The 19,533-nt window shown below is 36.4% G+C and overlaps 1 non-coding gene across 1 annotated transcript; it reads right to left on the bottom strand.

Annotated features, from left to right (window-relative positions):
* Window positions 1-1,529: 1,529 nt before the first annotated feature.
* On the bottom strand, window positions 1,530-1,636 carry LOC116129420. Its single transcript, XR_004127914.1, has one exon. It is a non-coding gene; the product is annotated as a small nucleolar RNA R71 (small nucleolar RNA).
* Window positions 1,637-19,533: the final 17,897 nt, after the last annotated feature.

Here is a 19,533-nt window from a genome sequence, read left to right as displayed (position 1 = left end):
CTTAGTCATTTTAGAGGGAGTTTGACTTTGTTTTGGGAGAAGGAAGAGAAGATTGGAGATTGAAACTCTTTGAATTCATCAAATAGGGAAGATTTTGTTCTCTTTTCTTTATTCCATCATGTTGAATGCCTTGCTTACAACTTTTATTTTGCTTTGTGTTAATTTTAGTATGAACTAACTCACTTTTGGGTTAGGGTTTTGATGTAATTGGGATTTTAATGTTTAATCAATAAATTGATGTTGCTTTTACATTCTATTGCATGGATTGTGTGATTACTCTTGTTTTTATTGAAATTACCTGTTGAGCATGATGAGACTGAGAAGTGAATCATGTATTAGCTTCTTAGGGTAATTGCCATTGTTTTATTGAATGCTAGAGATAGGTTTGAGAATCAATGAAATCAATTTAGGATTCCATTTAGCTTACAAACTTGGAACTATTAACCTTCAATTTATTGGGTGCGGAAGCTTAATAGGGAAAAGTAGGAAATCATAGCCTAAGAAGGTTTGTTTTACACATTAGGGTGTTTGATTAATAATCTGTGCAGGTGAGTGTAGAAGTAATTGAATTCGTAGATTAATTCATAAAATCCTAATGAAGTCAAAACCCTAACCGCTTTGTTTAATTGATATTTCTCTTGAATTTACTCTGCTGTCATAAATTAGCTTTTAAAGGACGTAGTAAATTTTGTTTTAACTTTAGATTAATTTTCTCCCACAAATCCAAACATCTTTCGGTTTCTCCAACTTGATAAACAACTAGGAAAATCAGTGCTTAACATGTAATGATTGTGGGAACGATACTCTACTTATCATTTTATTACTTTTTGCGACTAGTGCACTTGTTACACATTGCATGTTATAATTTCAACGCATCAAGTTTTTGGCACTGTTGCCGGGGATTGATTTTGTGTTAATATTGATTTTTTCTTGTTTTAGCTAGTTGGAGTTTAATTTTAGTTTTAATTGTTTTCTAGTTTAATTTTGCCATTCTTTTTTGTTAGCTTGTGATCTCACGCTTTCTTTCTTTCTTTCTGTGTAGTTTATGCAAAGAGCTAGACGTCATCCAGTGGTTCCTATTGATCTAGAGATTGAAAGAACCGCAAGAAGACTTCACAGAGAAAGAAGAGAACGAGAGGCAATAGTCATTGAGATGGCGAAAAACAGAACGTTGAGGGAATTTTCAGTACTCTCGGTTGATGGTAGGGGTCCAAGTATAACTAGGCCACCAGTGCAAGCCAACAACTTTACAATAAAGCCGACAATGATCCAGATGATCCAACAATCGGTACAATTTAAGGGAATCTGAGGGAAGATCCAAATTCACATATTGCAAACTTCTTGGAGATCTACGATACCTTCAAGTCAAATGGAGTGTCAGATGACGCCATCAGATTAAGATTATTTCCTTTTTCATTAAGGGATAAAGTAAAGGGATGGTTAATGGCACTACCGGTAGGAAAATCACAACTTGGAATGAATTGGCATAGAAGTTCCTAACTAAATACTTCCCTCCAACGAAATCTGCAAAGATGAGAAATGATATCACATCATTTCTACAGGAGGAGACTGAATCACTTTATGAAGCTTGGGAAAGATATAAGGAACTGTTGAGGAAGTGTCCACACCATGGTTTGCCAGTTTGGATGCAAGTCCAAACGTTCTATAATGGGTTGATGATAAATGTACAAACGATGGTGGATGCAGCATCTGGAGGAGCATTGCAAAACAAGACACCTAAAGAAGCTTATGAGTTACTTGAAGTCCTGACAAGTAACAACTATCAAAGACCCAATGAGAGAGTCTATGAGTATTCATGAAGTTGATGCTTACATGACCATTTCAACCCAACTTACAACACTTCAGAAGTAGTTGGGAGGTATGCAAGTGAATTCTATTCAAACACCTCAATTGACATGTGATTTTTGTGTAGGTAACCATGCGAGCAATGAATGTCAAGTGGGGAACACCTTTGCTTCACCTTCATCATCATCATTGGAACAAGTCAACTATTTGGCAGGGAATCAGAGACAATAAAGCAATCCTTTCTCCAACACGTACAATCCTAGTTGGAGAAATCATCCAAACTTGTCTTGGGGCAATCAGAATCAGCAGAATAACCAATGGAATCAAATAACAGTGCCAAACAATCAAGTAGGGGTGAATAATCAACCAGGGGATCAAAGATTGTAAAAATTGGAAGATATGTTCGGGAAATTCATGCAAGAAACCACAGGTTTCATGAGTGAGACAAGGGCAAATTTCAGAAACCAAAGGGCGTCCATTCGAAACTTGGAGGTACAGGTGGGGCAAATAGCCGAAAAGCTGAATGAGCGACCACAGGGTTCCCTACCAATCAACACAATGACAAATCCATGTGAACAAGCAAATGCAATAACTTTACGGAGTGGAACAATCTTGGAAGAGGAGGAACAAAGAGAGAAAGAAGAGAGCCCACCAAAAGACAGGAAAGATTCTGATGAAGAAGTCAACGAAGAGATCATTATTGAAGAGCAACCAACAAGTCCCAGGGAAGAAGAACCAAAGAGGGAAAAGAGGACAAGGAAATGCCTCTCATCTTAGGGCGACCATTTCTTGCCACCGGAAGAGCCCTAATTGATGTGCAAGAAGGAAAATTGCTTTTAAGGGTCCAAGATGAAATGGTGACTTTCAATGTCTTTGAGGCCATGAAATTTCCATCAGAGTTAGATTCATGCTTTGGTGTAGACTTGGTGGATAGACTAGTAGCATATGCTTTTGAAGAGAACACCCCTTAACTACCTTTAGAAGCTTGCATTGCCCAATAAAAAACAACAGAGGTAGATGAGCCGACGAAGAATAAGTGTGCTAGGCTTTTAGAAGCACTTCAACCGATAAACGCAAGCCAAGTCCAGAATTTGAAGAGTTTGACATTGAAAAAGAGAAGGAAAACGCAAGAACGGAAGAACCTCCAAAACTTGAATTGAAGCCTTTAACTTCTCACCTCAAATATGTTTATCTTGGTGAATCAGAAACCTTTCTATTGATCATTAATGCAAGACTGAGTAAATTGGAGGAAGAGCGATTGATTCGAGTGTTAAGGGAGCATAAATCAGCAATTGGGTGGACCATATTGGACATTAGAGGCATCTCTCCATCTTTTTGTATGCACAAGATACTCATGGAAGATGATGTCAAGCCTAGGGTGCAGCCACAATGGAGATTGAATCCTTCTATGAAGGAAGTGGTGAGAAAGGAAGTAGTAAAACTTTTAGATGCAGGCATAATCTACCCTATTTCAGATAGTCCATGGGTGAGCCCGGTGCAAGTGGTTTCAAAGAAAGGAGGAATCACGGTAATAAAGAATGACAGCAATGAATTGATACCAACTAGGACAGTCACGGGTTGGAGGGTATGCATCGATTACAGGAAACTGAATGAAGCACAAAGGAAGGATCATTTTCCACTTCCTTTCATCGATCAAATGTTGGAAAGATTGGCGGGGCATGCTTATTATTGTTTCTTGGATGTTTTTTTTAGGGTATAATCAGATTGCCATTGCTCCTGAAGATCAAGAGAAGACGACATTCACTTGTCCTTATGGCACATTTGCTTACAGAAGGATGTCTTTTGGGTTGTGCAATACACCGGCCACATTCAAGCGATGCATGATGTCAATTTTTGGTGACATGGTGGAGCAGTTCATAAAAGTCTTCATGGATGACTTCTTTGTTTTCAGTTTTTCTTTTGATAATTGCTTGTCTAACCTTTCATTTGTTTTGCAGCGATGTTAGGATACAAATTTGGTGCTCAACTGGGAGAAATGTCACTTCATGGTTCAAGAAGGAATAGTACTCGGTCACCGAATTTCATAGGACAGTATTGAAATGGATCGAGCCAAAACGGAAGTGATTGAGAAGCTGCCACCACCTGCAAATGTTAAGGCAGTCAAGAGTTTCCTGGGGCATGCGGGGTTCTATAGACGGTTTATCAAGGATTTCTCTAAAATTTCTAAACCCCTTTGCAATTTACTCATTAAGGATGTCTCTTTTGATTTTGATGATGAATGCATGCATGCTTTTCAAACTCTTAAGAATTTATTAGTCTCTGCACCCATTATTGTAGTTCCCAATTGGGAACTACCTTTGAATTGATGTGTGATGCTAATGATTTTGCATTAGGAGTAGTTTTAGGACAAAGGAAGAACAAATTTTTGCATGTAATTCAGTATGCTAGCAAGACACTAACCGATGCACAGTTGAATTATGCCACTACTGAAAAAGAGTTGTTAACCGTTGTTTTTGCATTTGACAAATTTCGCTCTTATTTGCTAGGTGCTAAGGTGATAGTCTACACGGATCATTCAGCATTTAAGCATCTGTTGGCAAAGTAAGAAGCAAAACCAAGGCTAATAAGATGGATCCTACTACTACAAGAGTTTGAATTGGAGATCCGAGACAAAAAGGGGTTAGAAAATGTGGTGGCAGATCATCTATCAAGGATTGAACGACCAAACCAGGGAAGTGAAGAGGAAACTCAAATCAAGGAGACATTCTCGGATGAGAAACTAATGAGAGTCGACGAAGCACCTTGGTATACAGATATTGCAAATTATTTATCATTGAGAGTGCTCCTAAATGGCATGACCTTCTAACAGAAGAGAAAATTTTTCTCTAACTTGAAGTTTTATTTCTGGGAAGAACTATTTCTATATAAACACTGTGCAGATCAGATGATACGTAGATATGTCCCGGAAGAAGAGATGGAGAGTATTTTAAGGCATTGCCATGAGAAGGAAGTGGGTGGTCATTTTAGAAGGACTAGGACAGCAGCCAAGGTCCTTGAATCTGGATTTTATTGGCCAACTCTATTCAATGATGCCTTCTGGGTAGTTCAGGAATGTGATCAATGCCAACGGAGTGGAAATATTTCAAGGAGAAATGAGATGCTGTTGAATAACATTCTGGTTGTTGAACTTTTTTATGTGTGGGGAATTGACTTCATGGGCCCTTTCCCAAGTTCTTATGGAAATATGTACATCTTGGTGGCTGTGGACTATGTGTCAAAATGGGTGGAAGCAATTGCATTACCATCCAATGATGCCAAAGTGGTGGTTAACTTTGTGAGGAAGAACATTTTCTCAAGATTTGGAGTACCACGGGCAATCATCAGTGATGAGGGATCTCATTTTTGCAATAGGCAATTTGATGCTCTCCTGGGAAAATATGGAGTAAAACATAAAGTGGCCACACTATACCATCCTCAGACTAGCAGGCAAGTGGAACTGTCGAACATAGAGCTGAAAAGAATTTTAGAGAAGACAGTTAACGCGTCTAGGAAGGACTGGTCACGGAAGTTAGATGATGCATTATGGGCATAACGCACTGCATTCAAGACTCCAATTGGTATGTCTCCATTCCGGTTGGTATATGGGAAGGCATGTCACTTGCCGGTGGAACTCGAGCATAAGCATATTGGGCAGTCAAGCAGCTAAACATAGATTTACAGGGTGTTGGGGAGGAAAGGATGCTGAAATTGAATGAACTTGATGAGTTTCGCCATGAAGCTTATGAGAATGCCCGTATTTACAAAGAAAAGACCAAGATGTGGCATGACAAGCATATCACGAAGAAAAACTTTGAAGTGGGTCAGAAAGTTTTGTTTTACAATTCTAGACTTAGGCTTTTTCCTGGAAAACTTAAGTCTAGATGGTCCAGACCCTTCATAGTTACAGAAGTCTACCCATACGGGGCTGTGGAGATTTCACATGAAGAAAAAGGGACATTTAATGTCAATGGACAGCGATTGAAGCCATACATTGATAGGGCGATGAGATGCAAGTCACTACCCGTCAAACTCGACATCTCGGAATGAGGACTTGAGAAAGTCGAGCTTCCGATTATAAACAAGCACTTCTTGGGAGGCAACCCAAGTGTTCTAAATTTTAGTTGTTTTGAATTTGTTTATTTGTTTTGTGACTTAGGAAATAGTTTAATTTCGCTTGTTTTTGGTGTTTAAGGTGAATGATAAAAAATGTGGAAAAATTTGGAATTCTCCAGATTTCGCTGCAGCATTGCACGCACTGCCCAAAAATTGGACTAAAGGAATTCCAGATTTCACCACAGTGTTGTACTCACTGCCAAAGTTTGCCGTGGCTAGAAATTTTCTTCGCCGCGACATAGAGTGTATCGCGCAAATGAATTAAAAACTTCACTGCGGCGAAGTCCGTTTTCTATAAATATTCGTGATGACTTTTCATTTTCACGAAACTTCCAAGAACATCAAAGAGCCAAACACTTCCACCTTCAATCCAGAGAGTTTTCAGTGAATTTTCTTCCCACTCCTCTAACCCTTAACCCTCATAAACACTAAATCATCTCACTTTTTCAAGGATTTTTGCAAAATATTGAAGAAAAGTTTGGAAACCCTAGGTTTTCCAAAATTTGGGGATCTTGCAATTTGGGCAGAAATTGGTGAGATTGGTGGTGAATTCGTCGTGGGTGTGGTAAGATTTCAAGTTCTCTAGCCTCAAATTTGATCAATTGCGATTGTTAATGCTTTAAGTTTGAGAAATTGATTGAATCTGTTGAGTTGTGGATTTTGATGCAATTTGTTGATTGATTTTGACTTAAGAAGTGTTGAGTTTGATTTGTTGTGTGTTGAGGAAGTTGGTTTTTGATTTTGAAGTAGTTTGATTGAGTTTGGAAGAGTGGTGATTTTGGGGTGTACGTGCAATATTTGAAACCTTTGTGTGAATTGAGGAGTGATTGTGGTTTGTAGAAAGTGTGTGTTAGTGTTGAATTGTCAAATTGAATCACTAAGTTTGGGGGTAGATTTGGGTGATCACTGTTGAAAACCGAAATGCCGCCCAAAACGGTTCCCAAGGGTAAAGGAAAACAAGTCGACAATAAGTTTGTGAATGAAAAGGCTAGGCAGCATTACGAAGGCGCAATTAAAAGAAAAGACAAAGGGTTTATTGCTGAGAGAGGATTGACCACCGCCCATAGAGAAGATTGGAATCGAGGGAGAGGTTGGGATATCTTTATGCGTGAACCCAAGCACTTAGCCATAGAGCCAATAGTAAGAGAATTTTATGCCAACTTCCCTGAGTGTGAGCCCGGGCATGTTTATGTAAGGGGTATTAAAGTGCAAATTAATGCGAAGATTATCAATGATTTCTACTGGATTGATCCAATTGACCGTGATGAGTATTTGGAATTCAAAAAGAAGGAGATTAATGAGGAGGAGATTCTTAAGGTCATAGCAAAGCCGGGTACATCTTGGGAAATTTCAAAGAAGGGGAGAAGAAGCATAAAATGAACTAATTTGATTCCCATGGCTAGATTGTGGCAGTATTTTGTCTGTGCGCAGATGGTCCTAGAAACGCATTACAGTACAGTGGTTTTTGAGCGAGCAGTGTTACTTTATGCCATTGCCATTGGAAAGAAAATGGATGTGGGGAATATAATAATGGAGAGTATACGACATGCAGCCAAACTAGGGAGAGGAAGCTTTGCATTGCCACATCTCATCGCTGAGCTTTGCACTCGAGCGGGAGTCAAGAAGGCAGACGATGAACCACTTCTTCATCTTGCCCCACCCTTCGATCACAACTATTATTGTAAGCTCCTAGACCGTCCTCCCAGTGAAGGACCTCGCTCCGGATCGAATAGACAAAGAACCACAACAACGGCTACAACATCTGGTTCAATGTCCACGACAGGGGAGTTGTTGCAACAAATTTTGGACAAGGTGAACAGGATGGAACGATGTCAAGATTGGATGGCAGGGCAAACCCAAATGCTGTACGAGATGTAATACAACTGTCGCACCAATCTGGGCATTGGTGTTTCAAACTTCCAATGGCAAGATTGGCAAGAAGAGGAAGAAGATGATTCCATGGAAGAAGATGATGACGTCGAAGGAGAAGAGGAAGACGACGAATGAAGCATGAAACACTTGTTTTTGTAATTTTTGTTTTCATTTGTTTTTGTTTTGTAAAGCGGAACCAATTTTCCTTTGTCAGATTGTTAATTGTTGTTTGAATTTTCTAGTCTAGTTTGTAAGGGGTGAGATTAGGTTGTAATCTTTTCATATTATTTCGTGGAAATTTCTAACACAATGGGCACCATATAATTTCATTTGTTTTACAGATGATGATGATGATGAGGAAGCCAAAGAATGGGTGTGCATGATGTTGAACGAAAATCGGCCTTCACGGATTAATTAGGGAACTATCTCGTACCCTTTTTAATTATAATTTTCTATTCCTAAAATGTGCATGATGTGACATTGGAGACAATGTCATTTTAAGTTTGGGGGTAGGAAAATTTGAAATTTTGTTTTGTGCTTAGTTTGTTTTTATGTTTTGTATTGTTGTTGCAAATGATGAATTGCATAAGTTTATGATGAGAATAGGATTGTTGAGATTTTATTTATGGAAATGTTAAGCATTGCTTCAAGTTTAGGTTGGCTGATTAATTTTTCTTCTCTAGAGGTTTGTTGAGTGGTTTAACCACCATTTTCATTATTTCAGCATGCTTAGAAACACTTTATGTGGTTAGGTGAAGTCTTGATAATGTTGGTGGACTCTAGAACCTAGTTGAGAAGAGCTTGAGGTGAAATTCTAGGAATATACATTATTGAGGAAATGATTTAGGCAATTTTACGGAACGTTTGAGCCTTTCCAGCTGACCATGAATAAATTTTTCCCTAGTCACCCATTTGAGCCTTATGAGATTAACACTATCCTATTCTTCTTGTGCAACCAAAAATGCCCAAACATTTCACCCTAAACACCTTTAACAACCTTTAAGAGAATTCTGAACCTAATGCAAACACACAAGAGCTTAGAGAGTTGTGTGAGATTTTAACGAACCAAAATAATAAGTTTGGGGGTCGCAAGAAGGGCAAGAAGAAGGGGTAATCGACCTCAATAAATTGATGTTGCTTTAAAAAAAAAAAAAAAAAAAAAACAAGAAGAAATAGAAATTTGAGAGTTTCATTTCAGAATCAAAAATAAGAATTGCACATGTTTGAGGGTTACAAAATGGTTGACACCTTGATTGGTGGTTGAGAAAGAAAACGGAGATTGATGTAGTTCTTAGTGTTTGCATGAAGGAAACCGAGTTCTCTCACTTTGTTTATCTTATCCTTTTCTTTGGAGCCCACTAACCAAGCCTAACGTTACAAGCCTGTAAAGACCTTTTGATCCTTAGTGATGTCAAGTCCGCATTAGTGGAGAGTAGTTCGATACTTAGGCTTATGGAGTCTACCACCATTTGATAAACTTTACATTTTTGCTTAAAATAATCTGGGAAGTCGGAAGGTGGACTGAAGTGGGGATTACCTACTCAGGAAGCCGATAGAGAAAGATAGTCAATCAAGTTTTAACTTCTTAGAGTGTTAAGCATTTTCCAGTAATAATATTTCAACAATTTTTTGAGACTTGTATAGATTCTAGGCAGTTCTTGGTGTTTGATTTTGAGTTTAATTTCTCTCATTTCTTTTTCAATTTTGTTGTCTTTTTCTGTTTGTTAGTTGTTCTCTTTTAGTCGAATTTGTAGCTGATACTCGAGGATGAGCATGTCTTAAGTTTGAGGGTATTTGATAATCCTAGGATTATACTGTTTTATCCAGGCTTTTTGGCCGAATTTTGGATACTTCTTCTTTCGTTTGTGCCTGAATTGAACCTTAATTTCATATATTTTATGTTTTAGGCAAAAACGTGCAATTAGAGCAAATACTGAGCATAATTTAGTTTCTGGACCCAGAAGCAAGCGAATCTCAGGATTTTGGGAAGTTCTGAAGCGGATTTGAAGAACTATGAAGCTTGTCCTATTGGAGATCAATAAAGATTGAAGATTCAAGCAAGGAAGCAAGCGGAGGGAAATTTTGTAAATTCAGAATAGTTCAGAAAAGTTCATCGCGGCAAAGTTATTTCTTCGCTCTCGGGTTAGATAAATAATTAGAAGCCAACTTGATGCCGCAGCGAAGTTTATTCTTCGCCGCGGCAAAGTCTGCAAGTTTTAGTTATTAAAACTGTGCGTTTTAATTTTATGTGGCAGTTTTAGGTTTTTTTGGACCGACTATATAAAGGGGACTTAGTCATTTTAGAGGGGGTTCGACTTTGTTTTGGGAGAAAGAAGAGAAGATTGGAGATTGAAACTCTTTGAATTCATCAAATATGGAAGATTTTGTTCTCTTTTCTGTATTCCATCATGTTGAATGCCTTGCTTACAACTTTTATTTTTCTTTGTGTTAATTTTAGTATGAACTAACTCACTTTTGGGTTAGGGTTTTGATGTAATTGGGATTTTAATGTTTAATCAATAAATTGATGTTGCTTTTACATTCTATTGCATGGATTGTGTGATTACTCTTGTTTTTATTGAAATTACTTGTTGAGCATGATGAGATTGAGAAGTGAATCATGTATTAGCTTCTTAGGGTAATTGCCATTGTTTTATTGAATGCTAGAGATAGGTTTGAGAATTAATGAAATCAATTTAGGATTCCATTTAGCTTAACGAACTTGGAACTATTAACCTTCAATTTGTTAGGTGCGGAAGCTTAATAGGGAAAACTAGGAAAACATAGCCTAAGAAGGTATGTTTTACACATTAGGGTGTCCGATTTATAATCCGTGTAGGTAAGTGTAGAAGTAATCGAATTCGTAGATTAATTCATAAAATCCTAGTGAAGTCAAAACCCTAACCGCTTTGTTTAATTGATATTTCTCTTGAATTAACTTTGTTGTCATAAATTAGCTTTTAAAGTACGTAGTAAATTTTGTTTTAACTTTAGATTAATTTTCTCTCGCAGATCCAAATATCTTTTGGTTTCTCCAACTTGATAAACAACTAGGAAAATCAGTGCTTAACACGCAATCCTCATGGGAACGATACTCTACTTATCATTTTATTACTTTTTGCAACTAGTGCACGTGCTACACATTGCATGTTGTAATTTCAACGCATCAGCAAACATTTTTCCCAACTTTTTCTCATAAACATCGACGTGGTAACTCGCAATTGGTCAACTCACATTTGGTCAAGAGGACCCATTGTTGAGCGAGTTGGACCCATTGTGAGCTGACCAATTATGAGTTGACACGTCGCTTGTGAGAGAAAGTTAGTGAGAAAAGTTTGTAACATAATATATATGTATATATTAATAATGTATAATGTATAATACATATGTATAATGTATCATATGTATTATACATTATACATAATATGTTATGAAATAAAAATTATACATTATATATTATAATAATATATCATATGTTAATACATAATATATATGTTATATATGTATAATGCTTCATTTGATATTTTAATTCAATGAATCATTATTTAAATTCCATTACCTAATTACTCTCGCTATATTTTTATAATTTTTGTCATTTATAAAAACAAATTTTGCTTCGGGGTGGGCTGGGATGTCCCGGGCTTCCCTATATCCCCAAACGAGGAATTCAAGGATTCCCCGAATTCCTCGTTTGGTGATCGGGCGTAATTCAGGGATTCCCTAAATTCCTTGTTTGAGCTTTGGGCCAGGATCGGGGAATCCCCTTGGGCTTTAGGGTAGGGGCCTAAGATAAGGGTCCCCGGCCCAGCCCTAGCCACTATCCCCACCCTTTCTCTATCACTCACCCCCTTTCCTTGACACTTGCTGCAAACTCCTTACTTCCTCACACCAGCTGGTACCCTCTCTTTCCTTCACGCATAGTTGCCTTCGGACCCTCTCCCTCTGTTATAGTAGTTACTAGCGGTTTTCCTGAGAAGAAAACGGTGACCTCCATGTTACCATTACCATTACCAAAAGCAAGCATTTTTCGGCACAATGAGTTTTCTTGGCATAGATTGTAGTGAACCAACCCTAGTTAGTCTGTTCCTGGAAAGGTGTTTATGATTGGGAATCCGGTGAAGGAGGATGATTTGTTCTATAGGCAGTTTTGAGTGCAGTTGTTAAATTTTTATGTTGGATTTTTTGTTTTTTAATTAATGGTGAAGGATATGGGGGATTTAGTCGAGCTCTATTGTTGTGTGGTTCATTGACGCCACATGGTGAGCAGTACTAATGAAGGTGGTGGTTATAGGTTGATTTTTTGGTTGTGTGAGTGGTGGTATCTAAGACAGAGAATTGTGGGCTTTGCAATGGGTGTAAGGATGGTCCTAGGGTTTGCGATTGTTGTGGTTATTGGGCATGGAGGTTGGATATTGCTTGGTTAAGTGGAGTTGAGTTGCTAGGCATGAAAGGATGAGTGTAACAAGGTCATTTAGTGTTACAACTAAAAAAAAAAAAAAACCTATAACGCCAATACCACATAGGGTGCGCTTGGTTCAGAGAATGTTGTATTATTAGGAATGTTATATTAATAAAAAGATAGATTACTTTGAAGATTACTAAGAATGTTTAGAGAAATGTGTTTGAAGGTTGGAATAAATTGGTGGGTATGTTATATTGATATGTTTGGTAAGGAGGAATAAATTGGTAGGTATGTAATATAAATTATTAAATTGCCCTCTTGTTTAAATATTAATATAATATTATTTTTTGAATAATTCTTTTATCCCCCTACATTTGAGATTTCTCTAAAACACCTTAGCCACATAAAAGTTTAATTTCTAACAAAATCACCCCTACCTACCCTAAGCTACTGCCGACAGTCACTAGAATGGCGCATGACCAGCTGGCTGTGCATTGATCTAGCCGTTTTCAGCCAGATCACTGGTCGTTAATGGCTAGATCTATGGCCGTTAACAACTATGGATCTGGTCATTCATGGCCAAATCTATTCTGACATCATGCATCATGGATCTAGCCAGATCAGTGGCTAGATCCAACGATGTCAGCTAGGGCGGCCGCCGGTAGTGGCCAGTGGCGACAATGGTGGCTGGCGGGCGGTGGTGGTCCTGGGTGGCCTACAATTTGTTTTAAATATAAAAACATTACTGTCCAAAAACTTAATTAATTAGGGGTAAAATTATAATGGTAGGTTCATATAAATTAATTTTAAAATAAGAGTATTATTATCCAAAAATTTTAATGGTTAAAGGTAAAATTATAATAAAATTAAGATTATCGAATAATATTAAAAATCTAAGAAAATAAAGGTATTCAGATTACCACTTAGTTTCAGAAGATCACTAAAATTTTATTTTATTTGACAGCTAAACGTATTAATCTATTTAATGAGTAATACTACATATACAAACTTTTCATACAAACTGATGTGACTAATTTGCATGTTTGACACATCATTTACTTTAATTGTTTAATTTATCTCTAATTCAAAATCACCCAATTATATTTAAACACATCAGCTTGTTTCCATGAGTTTGTATATGTAGTATTATTCAAAGTTTTATGTGATCTAGGAGCTAGTGTTAATCTGATGTCTTTTTCTATTTACAGGAAACTTGGCTTAGGAGAGGTGAAGCCAACCATGATTCATCTTCAATTAGCGAATAGGTCGATAAAATATCCTAGGGGAGTGGTAGAAGATGTCTTAATCAAGGTAGAGAATTTAATTTTCCTAGTAGATTTTATAGTGTTAGATATGGATAAAGACCGGAACATACCTTTAATATTAAGCAAACCTTTTCTAGCTACAAGTAGGACCTTAATTGATGTCCATCAAGGGAAACTAATCTTAAGGGCGGAAGATGAACAAGTGGGGTTCAATTTTTTTAATGCAATGAAGTATTCATCTGAGTTAGATACTTGCTTTGAGATTAGCATCCTTAATGACAAAGTAGTTGAAACCTTAGAAGAAAACTACCGTAGTTCTCCCATAGAAAATTGTTTAGGAAACTATAGGACTATGAAGACTGAAATTGAGAATGAGGAAGTGAATGGTCAACAATTGAAGCCCTTTATAGATGGTGGAATTGAAGATGGGAGGGCTTCAATTTTCCTTGACAATCCAGATTGAAGAAGTAGAAGAGTCGAGCTTGCGACTGAAATGAAGTGCTTCTTGGGAGGCAACCCAAGTTTTATTTTATTTTATTTTGAATTCTTTATCTTTTGCATTTGTTGATTAATTTGTTATTTTTGCAGGTATTAGTTTTTAGGTGTTTTTATTTTATTTTTTTCCATTTAGTTTGAATAACATTGATGTTGTGCTTGTTTCTCTAAATTCATAAAATTCACTAGTGAGGTGTGTTGTTGATGAGGTGCACTGTAAGTTTCTTTGTTTTGACAAAATTAAATAGCACCAATGGAATGAAACGAGTTAGTAATCAAATTGTCACGTGTATAGCACTTCACTGTGAAAAAGGGGCGTAAATTTTTTTTTTTTCACTTTTTACTTTAGCTTACATTTGTACATTGGGGGCAATGCAAATTTTTGGTTGGGGGTAAGGGAAGTTTTTTCTTCCAAAAATTTCAAATTTATGGATTTATGAGGAAATTAAATTTATTTATTATTATTTTTTTTTTTTTTGTGTTTTGTTTGAATTTTGTTTTGCTTTGGATTAATTTGTACGTCGATGATATTAATATGATTGCAATAACATGTTACTTTTTAGAAGGCATAAAACTTTGCCTTGGTTGAAAGATGATTTTGAGCGTTAATTGCATCTAGTTTGAGAATCTTTTGATTTTTGGTATGAATGTTGATTAGTCTAAATGCTTAGAGAAGTTTTATGTGTGAATTTTTCATAAGACATTTTTGCGATCTCAACAAACTCTATAATTCACTTGATAACCACTTGAGGTGAAATCCTAGAATTCACATTACTTAGAAGTGATTTAGGCTATTTTTGGACTGATTGAGCATTTCAAGCCAACCTTATATTTTAGTTATCACTAGTTAACCCTTGAGCCTTTATAAACACATTTTGGTCTTGTTTTTCTTTCATTTAGCTTATTATAACCAACCTTGATAATGAGCCTAAAACACATTCCTACCTTTTAATTTTTTACGAGATTTAAATCTAACGCAAGCTTGGTGAGACTCTTAGATATGTGGGGGTGCAAAGTTGTGAAGTTTTCTTCCCACAGCCCAAATATATGCAAAGAAATAGGTAGGGGGTTGTGGAGTGTTTAGAATGTTAAGATCGGTTGTATGTTGCTTTCTTCCTAAAAAATTGAATAAAGAAAAAAAAAAGAGAAAAGAGAGAAAAAGGAAAAAAATTTGAAAGAAAAGTTAGGAAGAAGTGCGCATTGAGAAACATTGTGGGAGTGTGAAAATGTGCAAGTGGGTTTATGCTAGTGTTGAAGAGAAAAATTCAATCAAGTTTGGGAAAATGTTGGGTGAAAAATAGAAGTTTATTAATGTTAATTGATTGTGATAAGAAGGAATGAAGATTAAGTCTCTTAATTTTGTTTAATTCATTTCCATTCTTTCACAACCCAATACATTAGCCTAACATTACAATCTTTATAAAGACCTATTGATCCGAGGTAGTGTTGAAATTCTACATTAGTGGAGAGTGGTTTGAAAAGTGAGCCTATGGAGTTTGATTCTACAATTTCCATGTGAGTAGTATTCAAAATACTAGAGATCAAATTCTTGTTAGTGTATGCCCTAGAAACCATTCGTGTTGTTGGTTTCAGAGCATTTTGTCTTGTATCAATATATCATAAATAATAGAAGAAAGAGTTCTCAATTCATATAAATAAATTGCTTCCTTTATTCAGTCATGCATTTAAAATAAAGTATGTATATGAATTGTCTAGATGATTCATTTAATCGGTAAATGAATTATCGAAAAGGGTTCCCTGCGGAAGCAATATAAACTTGGGCAACTATATTGTATAGTAGGCATACTAGATGCTTCCGAAAGATATCATGAGTTGATATAAGTATGGATGACGATGATAGTCATGTCACTAGGGCATTAGTATGGATTAGCGGTTAGTGAACTATTTTTCGAACGTGACCGAATAACGACAAATCACTTGGAAAAACATGTAGTCAATAATTTATCGTTTGGTTATATCAGTGCACGATGTAGTACTTTGACCTGAGACATTGTGGTTGGATCCGATATGAATGTGTATGATTTATACGGTGTATAAGTACGAGACTAGTCATGTTTTGTATGATAAAACCTATTTGGTCATGCATTGTTCATATGCGGAAATGAACGATGGTGAAGAAGTGATCCATTGACTCGGAAGTATAGGATCAAGAGTACCGCTGACTCCATCCGGATTCAAGTTCCTAGACGAACGTCGATAAATGTTAGAAAATCAGAATCTCTGGCCAAAGTCTATTATTAGTCATACGAAAGCAAGTTCGTGATGACAAGTTTCGGACATATTGATCGACGATTCGGTAAAAGATCGGGTTTAGGATTTTGAAGTTCCATGAATCCTACTCGATCATGATATATCAATGGAAGGACTTTACCTGCATGGTACATATGATCTGAAAAAGGGTTCGATGAAGTATTTATTCATCGTGGTTTAGGGACTATGGCATATTGCTAGATGTTTACCATAGTCGTTGGGCCTCCGGACAGGTTTCCAGATTCATCCAGAACCGACTCACGGCTAATCCACGATAGACCTACATGGTCACACCAATAGCCTTGAGAAGTTAGAGAAGGATAAGAGATACAAATGATTATCCGAAGAGGGCTAGCACCTTTCGAGGGTAATGACAAGATTTCTCTGGTAATAGTTACATAGAAAATTATTTGTGACATTTCAAAGGTTAAAATGGTCAATCAATAATTAATTGTATTTAATTATTATATGTTAAAGTGTTAAGATAAATGAGATGAACTAAAATAACCTTTTAATAGTTAAAGGGCAAAAGGGTAAACTTATGGGTTGTTAATGTAAACTAGTTTAGTTTACATGGGCCCTTGAATAATATTGACTATTCAAAGGACAAATTAATAAACGCTTGGGCTCCTCTTAGAATAAGATTTTATTAGGGCATGCAAGTGAAAAACAACTAATTACAAAATGACCCATGTATATATAAATGCAAATGGTTGCATTTTAGGTTAAGTGTTCATTTTGTTCACTCAAAAGAAAAACAAGCTCTCTCTCTCTCTTAGGTTCGACCACTCTCTCATTCTCTCAAGGTAGTGTGGAGGATTCATACTTTTGAATCTTGGCTTCATCAAACCTAAGCACTAGGATAAGGTATAATGTTTTTTGCATTTTAGGTTATTTGCATTTTTGAATCCTATTAATCCATATCTTTACATGCTTGTCTTGTTTACATGCTTCCAATCAACATTTTCCGCCACCTCTTCATGGTTCTTTCAATTCTTTGTCTGTGAATGTTGTGCATAAAATCATCAGCGTCTTTAGATTAATGGTTTGTGGTTGGATGGATGTTTGAGAGTTGATAACAAAAATGGAATTGATGTTTGAGTTATCATTGGGCTTGGGTGATTTTTAATTATTCTATTTGTTATGTGTATGTGCAATTTTTGAGACAAATAAATGAATTAGTCCAAGAAGTAAAGTTTTTGTTTGTTTGTTTAGAGTCTAGGTTAGGTTTAGTTCGGATGTTTGTGGGTATCATTGCTAGAAACCCTCACGAGACTACAACTCGTCCAACTAGGGCTACCTGAGGGTTTAAAGGCTTGTTGCATACGCTAAATGCAACTGTGATAATCTATGTAAGAGATTTAGGTTAGCTTAGATTAAGTTTTATTTTGTTTTTTATTTTCAAACTAGAAGACAATTTTTATCGCTTAGTTTGCTAAGGACTAGCAAGAAGCTGGTTTGGGGTTGATCCATACAAACTGATGTGTTTAAATGTAATTGCGTGATTTTGAATTAGAGATAAATTAAACAATTAAAGCAGATGATGTGCCGAACATGCAAAGTAGCCATATCAGTTTGTATGGTTGAGTTTGTATGAAAAGTTTGTATACATAGTATTACTCAACAACAAAATCCTTTTTTCCAATGAAGCTTTGTTGACTATCCTTCAAATAAGGATTTATAGTATCTGCAAAACAAAAAGAGGTTAAGGGCTTGGCCAGCAAAAGGTTTGTTGACATGGATTCTCCGACGCTTAAGAAAAAAAAAAGTATCAAAAGAAAACTTCGTTAAAGCCTCAACCAAATTTCAATTGAAAAACTTTTGCCACTAAACATTAAGGGTGGAAAAAAAAAACCCGAAAATTGAACTAAATCAGACTGAAAATTCAATTTTTTTTTTTTTAGGATTCGGTTCAGTTTCGATTTGGTTTATTAGAAAAACCGAATATCCGGTTCAGTTTCGGTTTTTTCTCAAATTAAATTCAGTTACCCAAAACCAGTTTGGTAAACCGGATTTAAAAAAGAGTATATGTTTTACATTTTTGCAATTGCAATCCCTAACTCTAACTCTCACTCTCTCAATTCTCACGCCTCAGCCTCAGGTACACAAATTTCTTAAACTTTTTGCTCCTAGCCGCCGATCTTTTGCTCATTATTCTTCACCGAGTTGCTCCAGTTTCCACTCTTTTTCATTGCTCTAGTCCAGTCAGGCAGTCACATCATCATCTGTTTCCATTTTCCAGTCATCTCTTTACTCTGTAAGTGTAACGCCCTGCTTGAGGTATGTAGTTAAGATTTGTTGTATTACTGAAATGTTCATTGATCTAGCTTTAATTGAGTTTGTATGTTGGTAGTTTTGGTTGAAATTGGTTGAGATTTGAGGAATCTTGGCAGTATAGTCTTCGCCAGGGTGAAGAATAGTCTTCGCCGCAGTGATGTCAGCTCTGTGTTACAATGTCGATTCTGTAATTTTTCAGTGGGGCGACGGAACTTTCTTCACCGCGACGACGGGACGGCAAAAAAGTTTCTTGAGGTTTCTAGAGCATTCTCCATAGGGGGAAAATCACTATTCTACCCCTAATTAGTAGGAAAAGTGGGGAGTAAAATGTAAGGAAATTTAGTAGAGAATGTGTTGGAGTTGGGGGTGTGTTTGTTATGAATTAAAGTACAAAGATGGAATTTTCAAGGAAGAGCAAGGGTAAAATGGGAATGTTTGTTTGTAAATTGAGCTAACAAAGGATTATCCCTTCATTTCACCCATTTTCCACCACCATTCCCATTCTCTACTTCCTTTCAATCCTCCATTCAATTTTCCAAGATTTCTAAGGAGTTTTAGGGAGCTTTTGGGGTAATTTTAGTAGAGTTTGAATCTAAAGCATCCTAAGGTAAGGATTCTTGCTTTAGATGTGACTTTGCTTATAGTTGGATTGAAGTCTTATATTGTTGTTATTGTTATTGTTTAAAGTTGTAGAGAGAAGACAAGACAACAAGGGAAAGGAGAAGTGTTAGAGAAGTCACTTAGTCACAAGGTAAGTAAATCCAACTCAAGTTGAGATTTAAGAACTCTTTTGAGTAGAGATTTATGTATGTATGTGTATATATTATGTCTATTGAGAAATTGTGAGGAGATGGATGGTTATTTCTATTTATTGTTGTATATACTTGAGTTATGAGAAGAGTTGAGATGTTATGATGTTGAGATGAGATTGTGTTGAGTTTGATGGAAGGTGGAGAGAGTTTTGAGCCAAATCCTTTGGGAGTGTCTTTCTTTGACAGGAACTTAGAGAGTATAAGGGAGTTTCTCCCATTT

This window comes from Pistacia vera, unplaced genomic scaffold (assembly GCF_008641045.1).
Source record: "Pistacia vera cultivar Batoury unplaced genomic scaffold, PisVer_v2 Contig211, whole genome shotgun sequence".
Lineage (NCBI taxonomy): Eukaryota > Viridiplantae > Streptophyta > Magnoliopsida > Sapindales > Anacardiaceae > Pistacia > Pistacia vera.
This window is presented reverse-complemented; position numbering and strand designations above follow the sequence as displayed.